The sequence below is a fragment of the Somniosus microcephalus genome, chromosome 8, assembly GCF_052327205.1.
Source record: "Somniosus microcephalus isolate GS21.2 chromosome 8, FLI_Smic_1.0, whole genome shotgun sequence".
In the NCBI taxonomy this organism is placed as follows: Eukaryota; Metazoa; Chordata; class Chondrichthyes; order Squaliformes; family Somniosidae; genus Somniosus; species Somniosus microcephalus.
Window position 1 is genome coordinate 196,822,517 of NC_140994.1, and position 27,658 is coordinate 196,850,174.

The following is a 27,658-nucleotide window of genomic DNA, read 5'->3' on the forward strand; positions in this document are numbered from 1 at the left end:
AGCTTCTACAGCTTTTTGGGGCAGCATATTCCATGGACCTACCACCCTCTGAGTGAAGTAGTTCCTCCTCATCTCAGTTTTGAAAGAGCAGCCCCTTATTCTAAGACTATGCCCCCTAGTTCTAGTTTCACCCATCATCGGGAACATCCTCCCCGCATCCACCCGATCCAACCCCTTCACAATCTTATATGTTTCAATAAGATCACCTCTCATTCTTCTGAACTCCAATGAGTAGAGTCCCAATCTACTCAACCTCTCCTCATATGTCCATCCCCGGGATTAACCGAGTGAACCTTCTTTGTACTGACTCGAGAGCAAGTATGTCTTTTCTTAAGTATGGACACCAAAACTGTATGCAGTATTCCAGGTGCGGTCTCACCAATACCTTGTACAACTGAAGCAATACCTCCCTATTTTAATATTCTATCCCCCTAGCAATGAAAGCCAACATTCCATTGTCCTTCTTAATCACTTGCTGCACCTGCATACTAACCTTTTGAGTTTCGTGCACCAGGACCCCCAGATCCCTTTGTACTTCAGTACTTTCCAGTTTCTTGCCATTAAGATAATAGCTTGCTCTACGATTTTTCCTGCCAAAGTGCATAACCTCACACTTTCCAGTATTGTATTCCATCTGCCAAATCTCTGCCCACTTACTTAGCCTGTATGTCCCCTTGCAGGTTTTTTATGTCCTCACTCACTACTTTCCCTCCCACCTTAGTATCATCTGCAAACTTTGATATGTTACACTCGGTCCCCTCCTCCAAATCGTTAATATAGATTGTAGAGAGTTGGGGACCCAGCACCAACCCATGTGGAACACCACTCGTTACTGATTGCCAGTCTGAGAATGAACCATTTATCCCAACTCTCTGCCTTCTGTTAGATAGCCAATCCTCTATCCATGCCAGAATATTACCCCCAATCCCAGTGATTTTTTATCTTAAGCAATAATCTTGTGTGGCACCTTGTCAAATGCCTTTTGGAAGTCTAAATACACTACGTCCACTGGTTCCCCTTTATCCACCCTATGTTACTTCCTCAAAAGAACTCCAGCAAATTTGTCAAACATGACTTCCCCTTCATAAAACCATGCTGACTTTGTCCTATTAAATGATGATTATCCAAATGCCCTGTTACTGTCTCCTTAATAATGGACTCCAAAATTTTACCTACCACAGATGTTAGGCTAACCGGTCTATAGTTTCCAGCCTTCTGTCTACTGCCCTTTTTAAATAAGGGTGTTACATTAGCAGTTTTCCAGTCTGCCGGGACCTTTGCTGAGTCCAGGGAGTTTTGGAAAATTATTACCAATGCATCCACAATCCCTACCGCCACTTCCCTCAAGACCCTAGGATGTAAGCCATCAGGTCCAGGTGATTTATCCGCCTTGAGTCCCATTATTTTACCGAGTACCACTTCCTTAGTGATTTTGATCGTGTTTAGCTCCTCCCCCCCCCCCTTTAGCCCCCTGTTTGTCCAGTGTTGGGATATTCTTAGTGTCTTCTACTGTAAAAACTGATACAAAATATTCATTCAGTGTTTTTGCCATCTCCATATTTCCCACCATTAATTTCCCGGTCTCATCCTCTAAGGGACCAACATTTACTTTAGCCACCCTTTTTCTTTTTATATAACTATAAAAACTCTTATATAGATTGATTGTGAATAGCTGAGGCCCAAGCACTGATCCTTGTGGTACCCCACTAGTTACAGCCTGCCAACCCGAAAATTACCTGTTTATTACTACTGTTTTCTGTCCATTAACCAATCCTCAATCCATGCTAGTATATTACCCCCAATCCCTAATTTTATTTAATAACCTCGTGTGGCACCTTATGAAATGCCTTCTGAAAATCCAAATACACCACATCCACTGGTTCCTCCTTATCTATTCTGCTAATTACAACCTCAAAAAATTCTAACATTTATCAAACATGATTTCCCTTTCATAAATCCATGTTGACTCTGCCCAATCCTATTAGTTTTTGTTTTTGTTTTTTAAGTGCCCTGTTACCATGTCCTTAATAGATTCTAGCATTTTTCCTCCTACTGATGTCAGGCTAACTGCTCTGTAGTTCCCCATTTTCTCTCTCCCTCCTTTCTTAAATAGTGGGGTTACATTTGCTAACTTCCAATCCACAGGAACCATTCTAGAATCTATGGAATTTTGGAAAATGACAACCAATGCATCCACCATCTCTATAGCCGCCTCTTTCAAAACCCTAGGATATGGGCCATCAGGTCCAGGGGATTTAGCAGCCTTCAGTCCCATTAACTTCGCCAGTACTACTTTTTTTACTAAAACAAATTCCTTTCAGTTCCTCATTCTCACTAGACACTAGACATTCTCATTCTCCACTATTTCCAGGAAGTTTTTTGCATCTCCTTAGAGTCAGAGGCACAGGAGGCCATTCAGCCCATCGAGTCTGTGCCGGCTTGCTGTGGAGCAATCCTGTCAGTCTCATTCCCCTGCTCTATCCCCATAGCCCTGCAGGTTTATTTCCCTCAAGTGCCTATCCCGTCTCCCCTTGAAAACATTGAGTGTCTCCGCCTCCACCACTTCTGTCAGCAGCGAAATCCAGGTCATCCCCACTCACTGCGTAAAAAAGTTTTCCCTCACGTTCCCCTGTACATCTCTTGCCCAAAACATTAAATCTGTGTCCTAGCCCTTGTACCGTCAACTAGAGGTAACAGCCTTTCCCTGTCTAGCCTAGCTAAACCTGTCATAATCTTGTACACCTCTATCAAATCACCCCTCAACCTCCTTTGCTCTAATTGAAACAAATCCAGCTTCTCCAACCTGTCCTTGTAGCTAAGATCCCCCATCCCCAGAACCATTCTGACAAATCACCTCTGCATCCTCAAGGCCCTTCACATCCTTCCTAAAGTCTGGTGACCAGAACTGGATGCAATACTCCAGTTGTGGCCTAACCAGTGCTTTATAAAGGTTCAGCATAACTTCTCTACTTTTGTACTCAATACCTCTATTTATGAAGCCCAAGATCTCATATGCTTTGTTAACCACTCTCTCAATATGTCTGCCATCTTCAGGGACCTATGCACATTAACTCCCAGGTCCCTCTGTCCCTGCACACTCTTTAAAACTGTGCCATTAAGTGTATATTGCCTCTAACTGTTCCTTCTGCCAAAATGCATCACCTCACACTTCTCTCTCAAATTCCATCTGCCACTTGTCTGTCCATTCTGCTAGCCTTTCTATGTCCTGTTGCAGTCGATTGGCATCATCCTCACTGTTTGCCACACCAAGTTTGGTGTCATCGGCAAATTTAGAAATTCTACTCCGTATTCCAATATCCAGGTCATATCAAAAAAAGCAGTGGCCCCAGCACTGACCCTTGGGGAACACCACTGTCTACCATCCTCCAGTCTGAAAAACAGCCATTTACCACAACTCGCTGTTTCCTGTCCTTAAGCCAATTCCTAATCCAAGCTGCCACTGACCCACCTATTCCATGAGCCTCAATTTTGTTAACCAGCCTTCTATGTGGCACTTTGTCAAATGCCTTCCTAAAATCAATGTAGACAACATCCATTGCATTCCCTTCATCAATCCTCTGTTACTTTATCAAAAAATTCAATTCGTCAAACACGATCTGCCTTTTACAAATCTGTTGGCTATCCTTAATTAGCTTAAACCTCTCCAAGTGCCCGTTAATGTTTTCCTCGATTATGGTTTCTAAAACTTTACCCACCACTGATGTTAAACTGACCGGCCTGTAGTTACTAGAATTGTCCTTACACCCTTTCTTGAACAATGGTGTCACATTTGCCACTTTCCAATCCTCAGGCACCTCATCTAGGGAAGATTGGAAAATTATGGCAAGCTCTTCCGCTATCTCCTCCCCCAATTCCCTTAGCAACCTGGGATACAAGCCATCTGGACCAGGTGACTTGTCCACTCTAAGCATACCCAGCCTTTCTAGTACATGCTGTCCATCAATTGTCAACCCTTCCATTGCTTCTCCCTTTTCCACTTCTGATATTTTGTCAGCATCCACCTCCTTAGTAAACTCTGATACAAAGTACTCATTGGAGTATTCTAGCCTTGCCTTGCACCTCTAAGCATATATCACCTTCTTTGTCTCGAATAGGCTCCACCCCGCCTCTTACTACCTGCTTACTGTTTACATGCCAGAAGATTTTTAGGTTCCCTTTTATGTTAACTGCCATTCTACTCTCTCATTCTCTCGTTGCCAATCTTATTTTCATCTTCACTTCCCTTCTCAACTTATTGTATTTGGTCTGGTTCTCCCTTGAAATCACCTGATGTGCATCACACACCCTCTTTTTTTGTTTCATCATCTTCTCTATCTCCCTCATCATCCAAAGAGCCCTTGCTTTGGTTCCCTTACCCTTCCCTCTTGTTGGAATGTACCTAGCCTGTACTTGGAACATCTCCTCCTTCAAGATTACCATTGTTCCATTACAGTTTTTCCTGTCAGTCTTTGGTTCCATTTTACCCTGGCTAGATCCTTTCGCATCCCATTGAAGTTGGCACTATTCCAGTTTAGAAGTTCCACTCTAGATTGTGCCTTGCTCCTCTCCATTGCTAATCTAAATCTTATGATACGATGATCACTCGTACCCAAGTGTTCTCCCAGACACTTGGTCGACCTGGCCCACCTCATTCCCCAGCACCAGATCCAGCAATGCCTCCTTCCTAGTTGGGCCAAGAACATATTGGTCAAGGAAATTCTCCTGAACACATTTCAGAAATTCCTCCCCCTCCTTTCCCTTTACCCTAGCATTATTCCAATCAATATCTGGGTAATTAAAGTCCCCCAATATCACCACTCTATAGCTCTTCCATCTCTGCAATTTCACTGCAGATTTGCTCCTCTACCTCCCTCTCACTATTTGGAGGCCTATAGAATACCCCCAATAGTGTGATCATACACTTTTTGCTCCTCAACTCTAACCAAATGGATTCGGTCCTTGTCCCCTCAAGAACATCCTCCCTTTCCAACACCACAATGTCTTCCTTAATCAGCACTGCCACCCCACCTCCCTTTTTTCCTTCCCTATCTTTTCTGAACACCTTGTACCCTTGAATAGCAAGTGACCAGTGCTCAGTTTTTAAGCCACGTTTCCATTATTGCCACATGGCTAATTATGCTTGTAGCTCACCAACCTTATTCACCACAATTTGTGCATTTACATACATGCATTCTACACCCATTTTTGAATTTTTCTTAGTCTGCTCCTCTCTAATATGGTACTACTACCACCTGTAGTACTATCTTCTCTAGTACTATCCAACACACTCACTCTTATGCACCTTATTCCTCTTTTCTACTCCTATATGCTGGTGTCCATCCCCCTGCCAAGCTAGTTTATACCCTCGCCAACAGCACGAACAAACCTCCCCGCGAGAATATTGGTCCTGGCTCTTGAGGCTTGTACAGGTCCCACCTTTCCCAGAAATGGTCCCAATGCCCCATGAATCTAAAGCCCTCAATCCTGCACCACCTCTCCAGCCACGCATTCATCTGTTCTATCCTCCGACTCCTGTACTCACTAGCACGTGGCACCGGGGAGTAATCCAGAGATTACTACCCTTGAGGTCCTGCTTTTTAATTTCTCTCCTAGCTCCCTAAACTCTGCCTTCAGGACCTCTTCCATGAAGACAGACAAGTATTTGTTTAATTTCTCAGCCATTTCCTTACTCCCCATTACAATTTCTCCTGTCTCAGCCTGTAAGGGACCCACATTTACTTTCACTAATCTTTTCTTTTTTACATACCTATAGAAGCTTTTATAGTCTGTTTTTGTGTCTCTTGCTAGTTTACTGTTATATTCTATTTTCCCTTTATCAATTTCTTGGTCCTCCTTTGCTGAATTCTAAAATCCTCCCAATCCTCAGGCTTACTACTCTTTTTGGCAACATTATAAGCCTCTTCCTTTGACTTCTCTTATTAGCCACAGTTAGACCACTTTTCCTGTGGGGTTTTTGTGCCTTAAAGGAATGCATATTTGTTGTAAATTATGTATTAATTCTTTAAATGTTAGCCATTGCTTGTCTAACATCATACCTTTTAATGTAGTTTCCCAATCTACCATAGCCAACTCACCCCTCATACCTACGTAGTTTGCTTTGTTTAGATTTAAGACCTTAGTTTCGGATTTAACTAAATCACTTTCATATTATGGTCCTCTTCCCTAAAGACCCTTTACTACAAGGTTATTAATTAACCCTTTCTCATTGCACAATACCAGATCTAAAATAGCCTGTTCCCTAGAACAGGGTTGATCTAATAAACTATCTTGCATACAGTCCATGAATTCGTCCTCCACACTATTACTGCAAATTTTGTTTGCCCATTCTATATGTAGATTAAAGTCCCCCATGATTACTGTATTACCCTCGTTACATGCGCCTCTAATTTCCTGATTTATACTCTGCCCTACATTACAACTACTGTTTGGGGGCCTATAAACAACTCCCACCAATGTTTTCTGCCCCTTGCTGTTTCTCAGCTCCACCCAAACTGATTCTACATCTTGATTTTTGGAGCCAAGATCTTCTCTCTCGACTGTCTTTATCCCATCCTTTATTATCAGGGCTACCCCTCCTCCTTTTCCATTTTGCCTATCTCTTCTAAAAGAGAAGTATCCTGGAATATTTAGTTCCCAACCTTGGCCACTTTGCAACCACATCTCCGTTATGGCTATTAGATCAAACCTGTTCATTTCCATTAAAGAAGGCACAGAGTACTAATGAATGCTCCACCATTTCCCAAGACCGGATCACGTAAAGCACCATCTCCAAACTAAAATTTTCTATAACCTGCATAGAATAAGTTTGTACAGAGCATTTCCTTTTAAGCATGTGTCATTAAAATATTCCAATCACCACCTCCAGTGAGCACAAAATCTAAGCTGGCTGAATACTAAAAGACATTTTAAAACCTCGCAGGACAAAAGAATGGTGTTTATATGGCTTTTCAGAATGTGTTCAATACAGTGATTCACATGAGACTCGATTGTAATATCTACCAAAAAAGATGTAGCAGCATGTAGATAGGAAGCGGGTTGATAGACAGAAAGCACAGTTGGAGGTGGCATTCCCCAGCGGCCAGTGCTGGGTCAAGGTAGCTGGTGGGGTGGGATGGGGGAGAGAAAAAGAGAAGGGAGCCTGGGGACAGGGGGGGAGGGGGTGGGGGAAAGAAGAGAGAAGGAGGGAGCCCAGGGGCAGAAGGGGGGGGGGGGGGGGGAAGGTGGGGAAGAGAAGGGAGCCCAGGGGTGAAGGGGGCAGGGGAGGAGAGACCGGGGGTGGAAGAGAGGGAGAAAATGTAGTGATAAATAATTTTATTGTATTTCTACTGCAGCCAGGGTTGAAAAAATTACTTTGAACAGACTTTAACAGATAGCTGCAAACAATTAAGCAAATAGAAATGTGACATACATACACAATCTCTTTTTTCCCTCATTAAACATCCAGTCAGCACATTTACCTTAATTGGCTACCATTCATAAGCAACATTAAAATTTTCAAGCAACTTTTTAAAAAATTTCTTACAGAAATGTAACTTACACTAAACTTTAGATATATGCCTATTTAAAAAAGAAATTTGGTCTGCTTTTAAAACCATAAAGTTAAAACTACTACTATAACAAGCATCGAACTGTTGAGAGTTAGAAGTTAATGACCTGCTTAGCTTACTTGGCCCTAATTTGCTTTATCCACCTTCAAGTTGTGTCATGAGGTAAGCCCTCAAAACTGAGCAAGGAATACATTATAATATTTGTGCATTTTTAGCTTCTACTAGGTCCAACCTGTAAGAGGATTGATTACAGATTGGTTTAATTCACATGGGAGTTTGGAAGACAACAGCAAGCTCTTGCTTGGGAGTGGTACATGACTGAGGGAGTCATACATGGCTTTTAGTGCTAGGAATTATTACTTAATTCCAGTGCTTATACACATGGTGGAGGATAAACTTTATGGGCCACGTGGCCTTTTTCATCCCAAGCTATATTAACATGGAGAGAACAGCAACAAAATCTTAGGATTTATTCTGTCACCAATATATTCTTTGGAAAATTAGCAAAAGAAATCAATCCATATGCAAAATTTCTCAATTCGACAACAATTTCAATCTGAACCTATCATGTCAAGTTTTGAACAGTCTACTTGAGGAACATCAGGGCTATGGACAGGATGTAGAAGAGATTTACGATGATACTAGGGTTGAGTGGTTTTAGCTTTGAAATGAGAAAATGGAAATCCTTTCTAGAATAGAGAAGTTAGAGGAATAAAAACAGAACATGCTGGAACCCAGCAAAAACATCATCTGTGGAGAATTAACTTTTTAGATGTGGAGCCTTTATCAAAGTATTTAGTCAAAACTAACTTATCTCTTCTCTCCACAGATACAGTCTGACCTGCTGAGTGTTTCCAGCATTTTTTGTTTCCCATTTCCAGCAGCTGCAATTTTCTGCCTTTTGCTGATAAGGTTAAAAGGAGAGCTAATTGAGGATTTCAAAATTGTAAGAACTTGATAAATTAAATAAGGAATAACTATTTCCACTGGCCAGTGAGCCCATAACTAGTGGGCATATTTTTTTAAATCACCAAAAGAATAAAAGGAAGACATTAGTGTTTGTTTATGCAGAGTTACATGTATTAGGTTTGAAGTGCCCTACCAGAAACATTGATGGAAACGAATCCTTTATAGTTAACCTCAATGAAGGAAGTAGATAAATATTTGGGAGAAGTGTACAAGGACATAGGAAAACAACAAAGAATTGGGAGTAAATGACAGCTGGTGCAGTTGCAATGGGCTAAATAGCCTATTGTGCTGTAAAATCCTATGATTCTAGCTGTAATTTGGAAGTAGACTTTTATGAACACACCTAAACAAGTAGAAAAACATTTCACCCGAATTCCCAGTCACTATAGCAGGCTCAAAGAATAAACATACAAAACGAAGAGAAGTCACTATGTGCTTTACACTTCATCAGGGAAAATACTTCCTGTACACTACAACCCTTAATGTTGAAAATATGTTTTGTTTTCACCTGTTATTCACACTCCACAGGGTGGCTCAAAGGACATTCAATCGCAGCAGCTGCACGTGGTAAATAAATATTGGTCGTTTGGGTTTTTTGCACTACCCGTCCATGTGTATTTTGAATTACAATTAAAATGCAACATTACAGCACGATAAACAACTCAAGTTTTTTCTCCACGTTATCTACTTCAAAAAAGGTCATGTCGTTCGAAGTTCGCGTCTATGAACTAAACACGTAGTTTTAAAAACTTAACCGATTTTTCAGCTTATGCGAAGATCTATCATAAAAATGCGGTGGTAAAGTTGAAATACTTGAGAATTACAAAAGCAAAACTATTACTTTTCCCCTAAATGTATCAGTTTAATTTCCTTTATTTTCCAACATGCTGTACCGCCATTCACTTACCAACTGAAGTGGTGAAATGCTATACCATACAAAAAGAGTAGATACAATAATTTGCAGACTGCTCGAGTGTCCCCAAATCATACATCACTAATGTTACCATTATCAAACTGGGGCGCAAAGAACTACGTTCTAAATCAACCTACCTTCATCGCGGATGTTCCACCCCTAAACTGCACCCATTGGCTGAGAAAAACCCGCCGTGCACAACATTGGTCAACGGTTTGCCTCTGAGTGGCGCGTTCAGCTGTCAATCAAACCAGACGGGCACACTTCCGCCACAAAGCTAGGTCGCTCTGTCGTTCAAATAAAAGCTCCCCCCACTACTAACAACGTGTAGGCCTCACGTTTACTACATAAAAGAAGCGACTTAGTTTTTCGTTCAACCTAGACTCTAATGACTTTTACAGAAATATAGAACTCAAATAAAACAAATGAAGTCGACGAGGTCGAAAAAATAGCTAAGTAATTTTTAAAAAAACTTGAGTTGGAAGTTCTAATTTTAAATAAAAACCTCGCTCGGTTTAGAGCTCGTATGTTTACACGTTACAATAAATACCTTTTGACTAAGCAAAGCAGGGAATTAATGAAACCTTAAACCATTAGGTTGGAAGTGAGAAAACATTTTTTTTTGTACCTGCGAACACATAACAAAAGTTCTAGACCTTTCTTGCCTTCGCCTATAAACCCAGCGAGCCCGTTCTAAAAGCAAACAATCATCATGGCGCCCGCTTTCCATTATTTCCCGGAGAGTTTTCCCCTCCTTGGGACACGCTGATTGGCTGCGACGCGGACCGTACCATTCGGCCGCACGTGAAGCAAAACAAACGGAGGTGGAGCGAGGGCCAGAAGGGCTCGAGCGGCAGGTGAGGCGCGGCTGTTGGAAGCGCGCGTCTGCTCATTGGCAACTGTCCGCCTCGGCTGAGGGAGTTGAGTAAATCCGTGCAAGACACCAACTATGGCGGAGCCCTGCCTCCTTCACAGTGCATCAGTAATCATTTCGTTTTCCAACTAATGTCCAGCCTTTTTTTTTAATATAGAGAGGTGTTTATGTTCGTCGGATATATTTGGAAAGCTATGCAAATTGTAAAAGTGTTTTTAAATATAAAAAAATGCCTAGTTTACAGGACTGGGTTAGATAATAGATTGATTTGTATTGAAAGCGGCGTCTTGAAAACAAAGGTTTATAATTGTTCACATGGTTGATTTAGTGATCTTGAGTGCATCATGCAGTCACTTTGTTTCTTGAGTTCCGGTAAAAGTATATAAAGTAAAAGGAAATTATTGGGAGCGGCATTGATCGGTATCAAAATACTAGTCTGATGTATACTTTAGCAACACACTGGGATAGGAGTTTACCAGAGGTGAGGGTCAAAATGTCATGTTTTCTCCTTAAAACTCTGATTGGAGTTCATTTTTTAAATGTTTATACAGTAGTGTATTATTGTGGATTCAGACAATTTATTATTTACAGCAGGTTTATCAGGTTTTTTTGTTCTATTGGGACAAAGTAGGCTTGTGCACAGATAGACTGGATTTATTCAGACAGCTAAAGTATAGTACAAGTTTTGATTGAGTTTCCATAGCATACAATATTTTTACTTGAAACTCATTTAAGTTAATTTGGCCTCTTGTAACTCTAGCCAGAACCTGGTCACACCTGCAGACATGATCCTGGACCACGACTGCCTAACTGAATGTGGTTGTTCTGATAAACTATCTACCAGGTGGACCAGAAATGTCATCCACGGTTCTGTAGGTTCCCCTAAATAGATTTCCCATTGCTCCGGTACCTGAACTTTGGTTGCTGTTCAGGGCATAAACTTGCTCTATAAGTGGTTATGCACACGTAACAGGGCAATCATCCCACTCGCCTATCCCACTCTCCTTCCAAGTGCTTCCGCTTCTCCCTTCCAATCTTTCACTTCCTATACTGCTTTCTATAAGCTCCAACTCTTCCAAAAAAGCTACCCTATTTTTTCCGTTACATGCTGCCCCACTTGACCAAGATCTTTCCTCTCTGCTATCGTAGACGTTGCTCCTCTTAGACTGTTTGCTGCCTCTTTGTTCCTCAAGCTAGGCATTCTCTAACTGTGGCACTCTGCGGTCTCTATCCCCAAACCATCTTAACTGTCTCATTTCCCCATTCCTGGTTCCACTCGCACCCATCTCACTTCCCAAAGTCAAACTTCTGAATGTAACCCCCATCCTCACCCCTTCTAACCTACATTGAGCAAATCGTCCGACCAGATTCAGTAAATCTCTGGCCATTCTCCACTTCACCCAGCAAAATATTTTGCTCATTTGCAAATAAGACTATTCCTGTCCACGACCTTATGCTTTCCTACATTGCAACAGAGACTACACTTCAAAGTGCTTCATTGGCTGTAAAGTGCTTTGGGGTATCCTGAGGTTATGAAAAGGTTATATAAATGCAAGTCCATTTTCTTTTTATGCTCCAGTATTATTTCAACGTTTCTGACTGACACCTGGCTCACCCCAGGTCACTCTATTTGTGCCCTCCCTGCATCCTCTCGGCAAGGCTTTATATCACAGTATGACCCTTGTCCCTTGTTATCTCCCCTTTAATAACCTCCTCATTTATTTCCCTCTCTGTCTTCCTCACTAAAATTGCCCTCCTGTTCAAACTGCTTTGGTTGTAGGATCGCTTAGCTCTGTCTATAGCATGCTGTTTCCACTGTTTAGCATGCATGTAGTCCTGTGTTTCACCGGGTTTGCACATCATTTTCAGGTATGCTTGGTGCACGCTCTTCTCCACAGGGTTGGTTTATCAGGCCTGGTGGTGAAGGAGGAGTAAGTGATATGCTAGGCCATGAAGTTACAAACTCCATACTCTTGCCATCAATTCCATCCCATCCCTGCCCAATTCCTCAAGTTGAACCATACTGTTCGCAACCTCATTGACCTATTCCACCGAAAACTGAGCTTCTAACCCATATCCTCTCCATCACACTGATTACTTCTGTAATATAACCTGCCCCTGCCCCAGCCCCTCTGGGTCAAATTCTTATCCATGCCTGTCACTGTCGGGATCAATTATTCCAGTTCTCTTCTGGCTGGCCTCCCATCCTCTACACTCTGTAAACTTCAGCACATTTAAAGCTCTGTGGCAAGGATCCTATACAGCACCAAGTCCCACTCACCTATCACTCCTTTCCTGGCTCCTGGTCCTACAATGCCTCAAATTTAAAGTTCTCATCATTGTGTTTAAATCATTTCATGGCCTTGCCCCTCTCTATCTCTGTAACCTCCTCCAACCCTACATGCCCCCAGAACTCTCCGTTCCTCCAACTGAAGCCTAGTGCATTTCCCCCCTCCCTTTGCCCCACCGTTGTTGGCCCTTCCTTTAGCAATCTCAGCACCACAGTCTGGAATTCCCTCCCTAAACCGCGCCACCCCTCCTTCAAGACTTTCTATACAACCCACCTTTTTGGCACCACTTTTGGTTACCTCTCCTAATATCTCCCTCTTTGGCTCGTCATCTAATTTTGTCTGATTACATCTCTGTAAAGCACCTTGGGACATTTTTCTTTGTTAAAGATGCCATAGAAATGTAAGTTGTTGTAGTTATACAACTCCACTGAATTCGCTGATGACAGTCGGTCTTTACTAACTTGCTTGGCACTTCATTCCATTCATTCAGGTGCTCTGATTAAAGAAATTAAATCTAAATTCTTTTCACACTCCTAAGTTTGAGGTTACATAGAAACATAGAAGATAGGAGCAGGAGTAGGCCATTCGGCCTCGAGCCTGCCCTGCCATTCAATGCGATCATGGCTGATCATCCAAATTCAGTACCCTGTCCCTGCTTTCTCCCCATATCCCTTGATCCCCTTAGCCTTAAGAAATATATCTAACTCCTTCTTGAATATATTTAATGAATTGGCCTCAACTGTCTTCTGTGGTAGAGAATTTCACAGGTTCACCACTCTCTCAGTGAAGAAATGCCTCCTCATCTCAGCCCTAAATGGCTTACCTCTTATCCTTAGACTGTAACCCCTGGTTCTGGACTTCCCTGCCATCGGGAACATCCTTCAGCATCTAGTCTGTCTAGTCCTGTTAGAATTTTATAAGTTTCAATGAGATCCCCTCTCATTCTTCTAAACTCTAGCGAATATAAGCCTAATCGACCCAATCTCTCTTCATACATCATTCCTGCCAGCCCAGGTATCAGTCTGGTGAATCTTCGCTGTACTCCCTCCATGGCAAGAACATCCTTCCTCCAGATAAGACGACCAAAACTGCACACAATACTCAAGGTGTGGTCTCACCAAGGCCCTGTACAACTGCAGCAAGACATCCTTGCTCCTGTACTCGAAACCTCTCACTATGAAGGCCAGCATACCATTTGCCTTCTTAACCGCCTGCTGCACCTGCATGCTTACCTTCAGCGACTGGTGCACAAGGACACCCAGGTCTCGTTGCACTTCCCCTTTTCCCAATCTATTGCCGTTCAGATAATCTGCCTTCCTGTTTTTGCCACCAAAGTGGATAACCTCGCATTTATCCACATTATACTGCATCTGCCATGCATCTGCCCAACCTGTCCAAATCGTACTGGAGTTTCTCTGCATCCTTCTCACAGCACACACGCCCACCCAGCTTTGTGTCATCTGCAAACTTGGAGATATTACATCTAGTTCCCTCGCCTAGATCATTAATATATATTGTGAATAACTGGGGTCCCAGCACCGATCCCTGCGGTACCCCACTAGTCACTGCCTTCCACTCGGAAAAAGACCCATTTATTCCAACTCTTTGCTTCCTATCTGCCATCCAGTTTTCTATCCAAGTCAGTACCTTACCCCCAATCCCATGTGCTTTAACTTTGCACGCTAGTCTCTTATGTGGGACCTTATCCAAAGCCTTCTGAAAGTCCAAATACACCACATCCACTGGTTCTCCCTTATCTATTCTACCAGTTACATCCTCAAAAAATTCCAGTAGATTAGTCAAGCATGATTTACCTTTTGTAAATCCATGTTGACTTTGTCCAATCCTGTCACTGTTTTCCACGTGCTCTGCTATTATATCTTTTATAATGGACTCTAGCATTTTCCCCACTACCGATGTCAGGCTTACCGGTCTATAATTCCCTGTTTTTTCTATACCACCTTTTTTAAATAGTGGGGTAACATTAGCTACTCTCTAATCCATGGGAACTGTTCCAGAGTCCATAGAATTTTGGAAGATGACCAGCAATGCATCTACTATTTCTAGGGCCACTTCCTTAAGTACCCTAGGATGTAGATTATCAGGCCCTGGGGATTTATCGGCCTTCAATCCCGTCAATTTCCCTAACACCATTTCCCTACAAATACTGATTTCATTCAGTTCCTCCCTCTCATTAGACCCTATGTTCCCTGACATCTCTGGGAGTTTATTTGTGTCCTCCTTTGTGAAGACAGAACTAAAGTATGTATTTAATTGGTCTGCTGTGTCTTTGTTCCCCATTATAAATTCCCCTGATTCTGACTGCAAGGGACCTACGCTTGACTTTACCAATCTTTTTCTCTTCACATATCTATAGAAGCTTTTACAGTCAGTTTTTATGCTCCCTGAAAGCTTACTCTCATACTCTATTTTCTCCCTCTTAATTAATCCCTTTGTCCTCCTTTGCTGAATCCTAAACTGCTCCCAATCCTCAGGTTTGCTGCTTTTTCTGGCCAATTTATATGTCCTCTCCTTGGATCTTATGCTATCCCTAATTTCCCTTGTTAGCCACGGTTGAGTCACCTTTTTTGTTTTATTTTTATGCCAAACAGGGATGACCAAATTCTGTCGTTCATCCATGCGATCTTTAAATGTTTGCCATTGCCTATTCACCGTCAACCCTTTAAGTAACATTCCCCAATCCATCCTAGCCAACTCGCACCTCATACCATCGTAGTTTCCTTTATTTAAATTCAGTACTCAAGTCTCTGAATCAACTACTTCACTCTCCATCTTAATGAAGAATTCTATCATATTATGATCGCTCCTCCCCAAGGGGCCTCGCACAACAAGATTGCTAATTAATCCTTTCTCATTACATAATACACAGTCTAAGATGGCCTGATCTCTAGTTGCTTCCTCGACATATTGGTCCAGGAAACCATCCCGTATACACTCTAGGGATTCCTCTTCCACGGTATTGTTACTAATTTGGTTAGACCAATCTATATGTAGATTAAAGTCACCCATGATAACTGCTGTGCCCTTATTGCACGCAAATCTAATTTCCCATTTAATGCCATCCCCAACCTCAGCATTACTGTTTGGGGGTCTGTATACAACTCCCACTAACGTTTTCTGCCCCTTGGTATTTCTCAGCTCTACCCATACAGGTTCCACATCATCAGAGTTAATATTCTTCCTTATGATTGTGTTAATCTCCTCTTTAACTAGCAATGCTATCCCACCGCCTTTTCCTTTTTGCCTGTCCTTCCTGAATATTGAATACCCCTGGATGTTGAATTCCCAGCCTTGGTCATCCTGGAGCCATGTCTCCGTAATCCCAATTATATCATAAACTCTTTTGTAGAATCCGTGACTGTCAAACATATTGATATTTATCTTGTCCATACCCTTAAAAGAAAGAACTTTCATTTATATAACCTTTTCATAACCTCAGAACACCCCAAAGCACTTTACAGCCAATTAAGTACTTTTGAAGTCGCTGTTGCAATGTAGGAAAACACGGTAGCCGGTTCCACAAACAGTAATAAGATAATTAACCAGATAATCTATTTTTGTAATATTACTTGAGGGATAAATATTGTCCTGCTCTTCTTCAAATAGTGCCATGGGATCTTTTATGTCCACCTGAGAGAGCAGATGGGGCCTTGGTTTAAGGTCTCATCTGAAGAAGGCACCTCTGACAGTGCAGCACTCCCTCAATACTGCACTGAAGTGTCAGCCTAAGTTCTGTGCTCAACTCTCTGGAGTGGGGCATGCAACCATGACCTTCTGACTCGGGCATGGGTGCTACCACTGAGCCAAGGCTGACACCTTTAGGATCTTGAATACTTCAATAAGATTATCATTGAGTTTTCTCTTTAGCTTCTGCTTCCTCTCCTCATACCCAGGTACCAAACCTCAGCTATCAGTTTTGATGCCCTTTGCCGCACTCTCTGTAATGCTGGGATGTCTTTGTCATAATATGGTGACCAGAATTGTACATCGTACTCCCAAGTGGAGCTGGATTAGCAATCTGTATAAACTCCAAATCACTGAGATTTGTGCTCTCTTTCTCTGGCCAAAGTCATATTTTCTATCCGTCATGCTGCCGCATACTTTTCTGATAGCTTCAGTAATTTATCCACTAGTGCCCCTAATTCGAGGCTCTTTAACCACTCCTTATAATTCTCTTAAGAGGTATGGTAGCATAGTGGTTACTTTACTGGGCTAGTAATCCAGAGGTCTGGACTAATAATCTGGAGATGCGAGTTCAAATCCCACCACGGCAGCTGTGGGATTTAAATTCAGTTACTTTTTAATTCCAGATTTATTTAATGATCAGTAATGGTGACCATGAAACTACTGGATTGTCGTAAAAACCCAACTGGTTCACTAATTTCCTTTAGGGAAGAAAACTTGCCATTTTGGTCTGGCCTATATGTGACTCCAGACCCACAGCAATGCCCTCTGAAGTGGCCTAGCGAGCCACTCCGTTGTACCAAACTGCTGCGACAAAGTCAGCACTGTGGGAGTAACTTCACCATAAGGACTGCAGCGGTTCAAAAAGACGGCTCACCACCACCGTCTCAAGGGCAATTAGGGATGGGCAATAAATGCCGGCCTTGCTAGCGACACCCACGTCCCATGAACGAATTTAAAAAAAAGCTCAGATGCCTTGAGCTAGATATCAGTTTTGTTGCCATTTTCTTCAGTGTCTCCAGTGCCGAAACATTGATACCTCCATTGATTTTCTTCACAACTCTCTCAACTCCACCTTCAATACCCTTCTCCGCCTCAGATCCCATACAGTCTCCCACCATCACATCATCAAAACAGTGGGTTGAGAGCGCGATCCTTGGCATTCATCTAGGCTGGCTGTCCACTGGCTGTATCCACTTAAGTTATACTGTCACTGTGTCTTCCTAGACAAAACTGCATATTACTCGAAGATCATCCTGGAAACATCTTGGATTGCAGAAACATCTCTTAAACTCCTTTTCTGCAGTGCTAACCACCTCCTCCAAGCTTTTTCCCATTCGCACCTTGGACTCAAAATAGGAGTCCTTCATTTGTCCAAGATCAAGGCCACTTGCATTGCAGACACTGCTCTCTCAACCCCCCCGCCATCTGTCCTCTATCCAATGGTGCCCTGGCCATTCCTGTTCTTTGGAGTTTCTCCCTTTTAGCTGTTAGCTTACTCATCTCATCAGTGAACCCCACCATATCCTTGATCCCTTGCATCCCAAATTCACTTCCTTCAAAACTGCTGTGATCATGCCCCTCAATAAATCCATTCTAAATTCTTCCATTCTTTCCAATAACCACCCAATCTCAAACCTTCCCTTCCTCTCCAATGTCTTGTAATGCTTTGCTGTCTTGCAATTATGTTTCCCTCCTCTCTCGCTGTTTTTGATTTGAGCCACTTCAATCTGGCTTCTTCCCTGCCCAAATTAATGAGGCTGCACTGATCAAAGTCATAAAACTTTATCTTGTGTGCTTGTGACCTTGGCTTTCCTCATTCTCCTTGCCTCACTGTCACCTTCGATCATTGCTGACCATGCCATTCTCCTCCAGCGTCTCCTCACTTCAGTTCACCAGGGCACCGCTCTCTCCTGCTTCCTCTCTTATTTGTTTCAGTGCAAGTGTTATTATGCTTCTTAGCTTCTCCTCCTCTATTTGAAGTTTAATTCCGAGCGCCATGCTTGGACCCCTCCTCTTCGCTTTCGACATGGTACCCTGCGATGCTTTGGTGGCATTATCCAGAAGCTTGGGGTTAGCTCAGATGTATATCAATGGCACCCACCTCTATCTTGTTGCTTCCTCATCAGCCCAAAAGTTGTTACATTTTCAAATTACCTTTTGATATTAACAGAACCAACTTACATTATCTCATACCTTTAATATAGAAAACATCCCAAGATGCTTTATTTGTGGGTGGGGGGGGGGGGGGGGAAGAAAAAATATAACTTGGAATAGGTAAAGGAATGCATACCAAACCATGGAGGGCAAGATTAGGAGGAGTGATAGAAAGTTTGTTTGAAAAGCTGAGTTTTGAGAAGGTTTTTAAAGGTGGAGAGACAAAATGAGGCAGAAGAGTCTAGGGAAGGAGTTCCAAAGGTTTAGGGCTGAGGAGGCTGAAGGCTATGCCACCGATGTTGGAGTGAAGTGATGCAGAAAAGGCCAAAGTTGCAGGACTGAAGGATGCAGGAGGGGATATAACACTGGAAGAGGTTGCAGAGATAGGATGGGGTGCGGCTATATTGGGATTTTAAGATACAACAAAGATTGTAAATTAAACATTTTGGAGGACTGAGAGCGAGTGTATGTCGACATGGATAGTTGAATGAGTGGGGCACAATAACTGAAACTTGTCTGTTTTATCCACAGATGCGGCCTGACCTGTTGCATGTTTCCAGCATTTTCTGCTTTTGTTTAATTTACAGCATCGGCACTATTTTGCTTTTTGTTCATAATGGCCCAGAACTTGGTGTCGGGGGCTTGCCGCGCGTGCAAGCCCCCGATGTGCACTTACCCGGCACGCCGACATCTGAAACCTGGCCCGCAGTGGATTTCCTGTCAGTGGCCCGGTTCTGATGTCGGCGCGCTGTGCTAACCTGACCCAGCGGCGTAGTTAGTGCGATGTGCCGGCTGGGATCAGGTGAGCACTGTTCAGCCAATCAGGGGAGGGGAAACTTCATTCATAAGTTTGAGAGTCAGAACTGTCAAACTCATGAAAAGTACTGCACCCCAAAACACTACTTAAACTTTAAATAAAATTTTAAAAAAACATCCCAATCATTAAATTAAGTATAAATAAGTTTAAAAAAATAATTTAAACAATTTTTTTTGAAAACTTTTTTTTTAATAAAAAGGGTCTAAAACTAAACTTACCTTATTGTAGATTCTTTAAAATAATAAACCTGTGGGGAAAAAAATTCTAAATTGCACTAAAACACCACTTACCTGTAAAAAATAAATACTTACGTGTGCTTTTTACAAGCGTAAAGACCGGAGGCCTTTACACATGTGCAAATCCCCCAAAACAGAGGAAATCCAAGACGCACGCGCTGCCCCCTACAGCGCACGCGCTAGCCTCTTCACCTCTTGGGTTAGAGGAGAGGAAATGCCGGTTTTCAGCGCATGCGCTGTGCATGCTGAAAACCGGCATTTCCTCCGGCCAGACGTGCGAGTACCCCTTCCGTACTCACGCGTTTGGGGAGGAATTACTGCCCCATTGAAGAAGTTGAATTTTGAGGAATGCAGTCAGGACTATACTTGGCCAACTGCTTATAGATCACACTAAAATTGAAAAAGTTTTAGTTTCAAAGACAAAATTAACTCTTTCTATATGGGTAGATGACTTGTACTGATTACCAGAAAGATGCTGATTCACCTTCAAAAGGCATTGGATGGACTTGGCAGATTTTATAACATCAGTGCTTGCCATTTATCATCATTAGATATTTTGAGATTTTTGCCTATTTGGATTAGAAGAGATTTGAGGTTAATTTATATTCTGTTGCTTTGAACTTAAATTCAGGCCATAAGGGGTTAACTCCAAGCAACACACAAGTTATCTGGTAATATTGATTAGGCCCATTAGCTAGGACCAGATGTTGAAGCTAACAGCAGTATTTCTCGCATGCCATTATGAGTTTGAGATAATTGGGTTCATTTGCACATTCCAGAGAATCTTGCACATATAATGTTAGATTAGTTTCATTCTTTGGGCACAGCAGGAGGCTTAGCCAAATCGGGGAGGTTCCTAATCCAAAATAATAGCTTTATAGGTGTCAGTGAGCTAATCCTCAACATGTACTTCTATTTTCCAGAATGTGGACCAATAAGCAGAGCTAAGGGAGTTTATGACAGCGCTCTGAAACGGCCAATCTGCAGTAAGTTTAAGTTTGAGTCATCAGAGAGGCAGAGAACTCTTTCTAAGTAAGCGCCAGTCATTTCTGCGATACTGGCTAGTAAAGTGTAAGTAGACCTATATGAAGGGCAATGTTTATGTAATTTATTATTTTTAATGTTGTGAGGATCAATATGAAATGGATAAATCTCACTACAGTATAATAATATTCTGTTCATGTATTTCATGCAAAATAAACCAGGTTGTTTGCAGTTGACCTCGTTTCTCACTAGAGTGCTTATTGGTCTACATTCTGGAAAATAGAAGTACATGTTGGGCATGTGTAAGATATGACAAGCTGCGTAACTCAGAAGTCATCTTTACGATTCTTTTGGTCACCAAGCATTACTGTTAACAAATTTCAGGTCTGCCGTAGTCTCCTTGGTTAAGCATCACTGGTCATTCCAGTAAGTGAACCCTGCATGCCCCACCATCTGGAGTATATCTTTACCACCCAATGTCTAGTTGTACAATAGTGTGACCTGGCGGCTGTAACAATAAAATGTCTTGTGTGCAGACCAAGGTAAGGAATAAGGGTAACATAAATGGTCAGGGAATAGATACAGTGTAGAATACAAGTATAAAATGACTGACAAAAATAAGGGAACAATGAATAAAAACTCATTAAATTGTCTGCACAGCAATGTGCACAGCATCTGAAACAAAATGGGGTAACGGGAGGCAATAATTCGTGGCAAGAAGCCAGATATTGCAGAGATTACTGAAATATGCCTACATATGTATCCAGTATACATAGAGAATTACATCAAGTCTACTGCACAGAAATAGGTCACTCGGCCCAACTGGTCCGTGCCTGCGCTTATGCTTCACATAGCCTCCTTCCACCCCTCTTCATCTAACCCTATCAACATATCCTTCTATTCCTTTCTCCCTCGTGCTTATTTGGCTTCCCCTTAAATACCTCTATGCTATACACCTCAACTACTCCTTGTGGGAGCATAAGAAATAAGAACAGGAGTAGGCCATACGGCCCATCGAGCCTGCTCCGCTACTCAATAAAATCATGGGTGAACTTCTACATCAACTACACTTTCCCACCCTATCCCCATATTCCTTGATTCCCTAAGTTCTCAAAAATCTATCGATCTTCCACTATTAGGTGGTCTGTATAATACCCCTATCAGCATGAGCAATCCCTTCTGATCCTTTGTCTCAATCCATATGGATTCTGTTTCTAAATGTTAGTTATGACCCATTTTTCTACTGTCATTATGTTATCGCTAGTTAATACAGCCCACCCCCTTCTTCCTTCCCAATCCTTTGAGGACATTATATCATGCAATATTTAACTCCCAGCCCCGTTCTTTATGTAGGCATATTTCAGTAATCTCTACAATATCTGGCTTCTTGCCACTAATTATTGCCTCCCGTTACCCCATTTTGTTTCAGATGCTGTGCACATTGCTGTGCAGGCAATTTAATGAGTTTTTATTAATTGTTCCCTTCACTTTATTTTTATCAGTCATTTTATACTAGTGTTTTACACTGTATCTATTCCCTGACCATTTATGTTACCCTTATTCCTTACCTTGGTCTGCACACAAGACATTTTATTGTTACAACCGCCGGGTCACACTATTGTATAACTAGACATTGGGTGGTAAAGATACACTCCAGATGGTGGGGCATGCAGGGTTCACTTACTGGAGTGACCAGTGATGCTTAACCAAGGAGACTATGGCAGACCTGAAATTTGTCAACAGTAATGCTTGGTGACCAAAAGAATCGTAAAGATTACTTCTGAGTTACGCAGCTTGTCATATGGCAAGCCTATGAACAGTACATGGGTAGATGCCCCAAATGTGGAAAAACTTCCCTTGGCTTACCCTCACCTAGAATTTTAGGATGAGTTCCAATTGTATTGTGCAGAATGAGTGTAGGTATTCTCAGATTCCATCTTTTTCATTATTTGCACAACTAGCATTATAATTGTTTTAATAATTTGCTGTATGAAGTAAACTTCATTCTCAACATTGCTACATAGGACTTCATATTTCTTCCTGGTTGCTTCTGAATTGCTGTAGCTCTCTGACTTTAATGTCCTTTCTACAATGTGACTCCCAAAACTGCACTCTTAACTGTGGTTTAACCATTGCTTTGTACAAATTTATCATTACTTCGTTGTTCTTGTACTCTATGCCCCTATTTATAAAACACAATTTTTAGGCTTGCTCAGGCATTCTCTAATTCCACTTGCATTTTCAGGGAATTGCATATTTGAGCCAATGTTCCGACCAAAGGCCAACAGAGTACCCCACAGAAAAATAAGATACTGGTACAGAAGCTTGTGTTGTGCTTTTTTAGAATAGTGTAGGTTGATTAACCTATTCATCTCTAAAAGCTTACTAATTTTATCTCAAACGCTGAATTCGAAGAACTTGCCCACAACTGACATTAGACTATTTGTCCTGTAGAATTACATAGAATTTACAGCACAGAAACAGGCTATTCAACCCAGCAGGTCTATGCTGGTGTTTATGCTCCACATGAGCCAGCTCCCACCTTACTTCATTTCACCCTATCAGCATATTCTTTCTCCCTCATGTACTTATCTAGCTTCCCCTTAAAATGCATCAATGCAATTCGCCTCAACTACTCCATGGCAAGTTCCACATTCTCACCACACTGAGTAAAGAAGTTTCTCCTGAAATCCTTATCGGATTTATTCGTGATTATCTTGTATTTATAACTTGACAACCCATAATAACGTCTACACCTTATTCTCTTGAATATAGAAATGCTATAGTTACACAGAAAGTAAGCTTTATGCTGCTGAATAAACTGCAATAGCACAGGAGTTCCACAGCAAGTAACCCATACCTTGCTGATTAAATGAGTAATGCTGTATCGTTGTATAGAAACATAGAAGATAGGAGCAGGAGTAGGCCATTCGGCCCCTCGAGCCTGCTCTGTCATTTAATGAGATCATGGCTAATCATCCAAATTCAGTACCCTGTCCCTGCTTTCTCCCCATACCCCTTGATCCCTTTAGCCTTAAGAAATATATCTAACTCCTTCCTGAATATATTTAATGAATTGGCCTTAACTGCCTTCTGTGGTAGAGAATTCCACAGGTTCACCACTCTCTGGGTGAAGAATTTTTTTCTCATTTCAGTCCTAAATGGTTTACCTTAGCTTGTGACCCCTGGTTCTGGACTCTCCCGCCATCGGGAACATCCTTCCTGCATCTAATCTGTCTAGTCCTGTTCGAATTTTATAAGTTTCAATGAGATCCCCTTTCATTCTTCTAAACTCTAGCGAATATAAGCCTAATCTAAGACCGGAGCTGAGCGGTGGACCTGCGAGAGGCAGAGTCAGTGAGAGGAGGATAAAAAGAGCGCGGAGAGGAGGCCTGGGACCGGAGCTGAGCGGCGGACCTGCGAGAGGCATAGCGAAAGGAGAGAAGTAAACAGTAATCGAAGTGTGATGTCACCAGAAAGCAGGTAAGTGATTGGTTGATGAGTATTTCTCTCCTCACTTTTTTCCAAACTTAAATTTCGTGGTTTATAGTTTCTAGGGTCTCTGTTGTGTAGCGGGGACTGCTGGTAAACAAGGGCCCTTGAGTATATCATTTAATTGTAGTGTAATTGGTGGGATAGATTTGATTTAATTTAATTTGAATTAATTAAAGGGTAAGTCATGCAGTACAGCTCGGCGCCGTGGTATGCTCCTCCGGCACTATGTGGCAAATCAGGGACACTTCCTGTGTCCCTGACGGCCATGTGTGCAGGAAGTGTATCCAGCTGCAGCTACTGGCAGACCACATTGCGGCGCTGGAGCTGCGAATGGATATATACTGGAGCATTCGCGATGCTGAGGACATCGTGGATAGCACAGTGAATGAGTTGGTCACGTCGCAGGTAAAGGCTGCACAGGCAGGAAGGGAATGGGTGACCGCCAGGCAGAGTAGTAGGCGCAGGCAGGTAGTGCAGGGGTCCCCTGTGGCCATCCCCCTTTTAAACAGATATACCACTTTGGAGATTGTTGAGGGAGATGGCTTATCGGGGGAAGACAGGAGCCAAATTCCTGGTACCGTCGGTGGTTCTGCTGCACAGGATGGGAGGAAAAAGAGTGGGAGAGCTATAGTAATAGGGGATTCTATTGTAAGGGGAATAGATAGGCGTTTTTGCGGCCGCAAACGAGACTCCAGGATGGTATGTTGCCTCCCTGGTGCAAGGGTCAAGGATGTATCTGAGCGGCTGCAGAGCATTTTGGAAGGGGAGGGTGAACAGCCAGTTGTGGTGGTGCATATAGGTACCAACGATATAGGTAGAAACCAGGATGAGGTCCTAAAAGCTGAATATAGGGAATTAGGAGGTAAACTTAAAAAATAGGACCTCAAAGGTAGTAATCTCAGGATTGCTACCAGTGCCACGTGCCAGTCAGAGTAGGAATAGAAGGATATTTCAGATGAATACGAGGCTAGAGGAATGGTGCAAGGGGGAGGAATTCAAATTCCTGGGACATTGGAACCGGTTCTGGGGGAGGTGGGACCAGTACAAACTGGACGGTTTGTACCTGGGCAGGACCGGTGTCCTAGGGGGAGTGTTTGCTAGTGCTGTGGGGGAGGGTTTAAACTAAAATGGCAAGCGATTGGGAACCTGTGCAGGGAGACAGAGGAAAGGGAAACAAGGATAGAAGAAAAAGACAGGAAGGAGAAAAGCAAAAGTGGCAGTCAGAGAAATCAAGGGTTTAAATCAAACATGGCCACAATAAATAATAATTCTAAAAGGCCTAAGAGTGTTAAAAAAAAAAACAAGCCTGAAGGCTTTGTGTCTTAATGCGAGGAGCATTCCTAATAAGGTGGATGAATTAGCTGCGCAAATAGATGTAAACGGATATGATATGATTGGGATTATAGAAACATGGCTCCAGGGAGACCAAGGCTGAGAATTCAACATCCAGGGGTATTCAATATTCAGGAAAGACAGGCAAAGATGAAAAGGAGGTGCGGTAGCATTGCTGGACAAAGAGGAGATTAACGCAATTGTAAGGAAGGATATTAGCTCTGATGATGTGGAATCTGTATGGGTAGAGCTGAGAAATACCAAGGGGCAGAAAACGCGAGTGGAAGTTGTATACAGACCCCCAAACAGTATTGCGGAGGTTGGGGATGGCATTAAACGGGAAAGTAGAGACGCGTGCAATAAGGGCACAGCAGTTATCATGGGTGACTTTAATCTACATATAGATTGGGCTAACCAAATTAGTAGCAATACTGTGGAGGAGGAATTCCTGGAGTGTATACGGGATGGTTTCCTGGACCAATATGTCAAGGAACCAACTTGAGATCACGCCATCTTAGACTGGGTATTCTGTAATGAGAGAGGAATAATTAGCAATCTTGTTGTGCGAGGCCCCTTGGGGCGGAGCGATCATAATATGATAGAATTTTCCATTAAGATGGAGAGTGAAGTAGTTGACTTGGAGACTCGGGTCCTGAATTTGAATAAAGGAAACTATGATGGTATGAGGCGCGAGTTGGGTAGGATTGATTGGGGAATGTTACTCAAAGGGTTGACGGTGGATAGGCAATGGCAAACATTTAAAGATTGCATGGATGAACTACAGAATTTGTTCATCCCCGTTTGGCATAAAAATAAAACAAAAAAGGTGACTCAACCTTGGCTAACGAGGGAAATTAGGGATAGCATAAGATCCAAGGAGAGAACATATAAATTGGCCTGAAAAGGCAGTAAACCTGAGGATTGGGAGCAGTTTGGGATTCAGCAAAGGAGAACAAAGGGATTAATTAAGAGGGTATGAGAGTAAGCTTGCAGGGAACATAAAAACTGACTGTAAAAGCCTCTAGATATGTGAAGAGAAAAAGATTGGTGAAGTCAAGTGTAGGTCCCTTGCAGTCAGAATCAGGGGAATTTATAATGGGGAACAAAGAAATGGCAGATCAATTAAATACATACTTTGGTTCTGTCTTCACAAAAGAGGACACAAATAACCTCCCAGAGATGTTGGGGAACATAAGGTCTAATGAGAGTGAGGAACTGAATGAAATCAGTATTTGTAGGGAAATGGTGTTAGGGAAATTGATGGGTTTGAAGGCCGATACATCCCTAGGGCCTGATAATCTACATCCTGGGGCACTTAAGGAAGTGGTCCTAGAAATAGTAGATGCATTGCTGGTCATCTTCCAAAATTCTATAGATTCTGGAACAGTTCCCATGGATTGGAGGGTAGAAAATGTAACCCCATTGCCTATTCACCGTCAACCCTTTAAGTAACGTTCCCCAATACATCCTATCCAACTCGCGCCTCATACCATCGTAGTTTCCTTTATTCAAATTCAGGACCCGAGTCTCCAAGTCAACTACTTCACTCTCCATCTTAATGAAGAATTCTATCATATTATGATTGCTCCTCCCCAAGGGGCCTCGCACAACAAGATTGCTAATTAATCCTTTCTCATTACACAATGCCCAGTCTAAGATGGCCTGATCTCTAGTTGGTACCTCGACATATTGGTCCAGAAAACCATCCCGTATGCACTCTAGGAATTCCTGCTCCACGGTATTGTTACTAATTTGGTTAGCCCAATCTATATGTAGATTAAAGTCACCCATGATGACCTTTTCCTTTTTGCCTGTCCTTCCTGAATATTGAATACCCCTGGATGTTGAATTCCCAGCCTTGGTCACCCTGGAGCCATGTCTCCGTAATCCCAATCATATCATATCCGTTTACATCTATTTGCGCAGCTAATTCATCCACCTTATTACGAATGCTCCTTGCATTAAGACACAAAGCCTTCAGGATTGTTTTTTTCAACACTCTTAGTCCTTTTAGAATTATTATTTACTGTGGCCCTGATTGATTTACACCCTTGATTTCTCTGCCTTCCACTTTTGCTTTTCTCCTTCCTGTCTTTTGCTTCTATCCTTGTGCAGGGAGACAGAGGAGAGGGAAACAAGTTCCCAAACCCTGCATAAGAACATAAGAAATAGGAGCAGGAGTAGGCCAATCGGCCCCTCGAGCCTGCTCCGCCATTCAATAAGATCATGGCTGATCTGATCCTAACCGCCAATCCACTATCACAGAACCATCTCCTGAATCTAACAGAATTAGACACACGAAACAGGAGCAGGATCA

The 27,658-nt window shown here is 42.4% G+C and overlaps 1 protein-coding gene and 1 long non-coding RNA gene across 11 annotated transcripts in view; one reads left to right on the top strand and one right to left on the bottom strand.

Annotated features, from left to right (window-relative positions):
- The window catches only part of cnot6a (CCR4-NOT transcription complex, subunit 6a), a 96,061-nt gene extending 85,888 nt beyond the window's left edge, over window positions 1–10,173 (bottom strand). For 2 of the 6 annotated variants that reach the window (XM_085995528.1, XM_085995523.1), the window contains exon 1: window positions 10,079–10,173. The gene's annotated coding sequence lies outside the window, so the exon portion shown is untranslated. The other 4 variants (XM_085995527.1, XM_085995522.1, XM_085995524.1 and 1 more) reach the window with 3 other exon arrangements.
- A 45-nt stretch (window positions 10,174–10,218) lies between these two features.
- LOC147114016 (uncharacterized) overlaps window positions 10,219–27,658 on the top strand; it is a 61,048-nt gene continuing 43,608 nt past the window's right edge. The window contains exons 1-3 of one of the 5 annotated variants that reach the window (XR_015079330.1): window positions 10,314–10,432; window positions 20,454–20,516; window positions 23,813–23,997. This is a non-coding gene — a long non-coding RNA (uncharacterized LOC147114016). The other 4 variants (XR_015079332.1, XR_015079331.1, XR_015079329.1 and 1 more) reach the window with 4 other exon arrangements.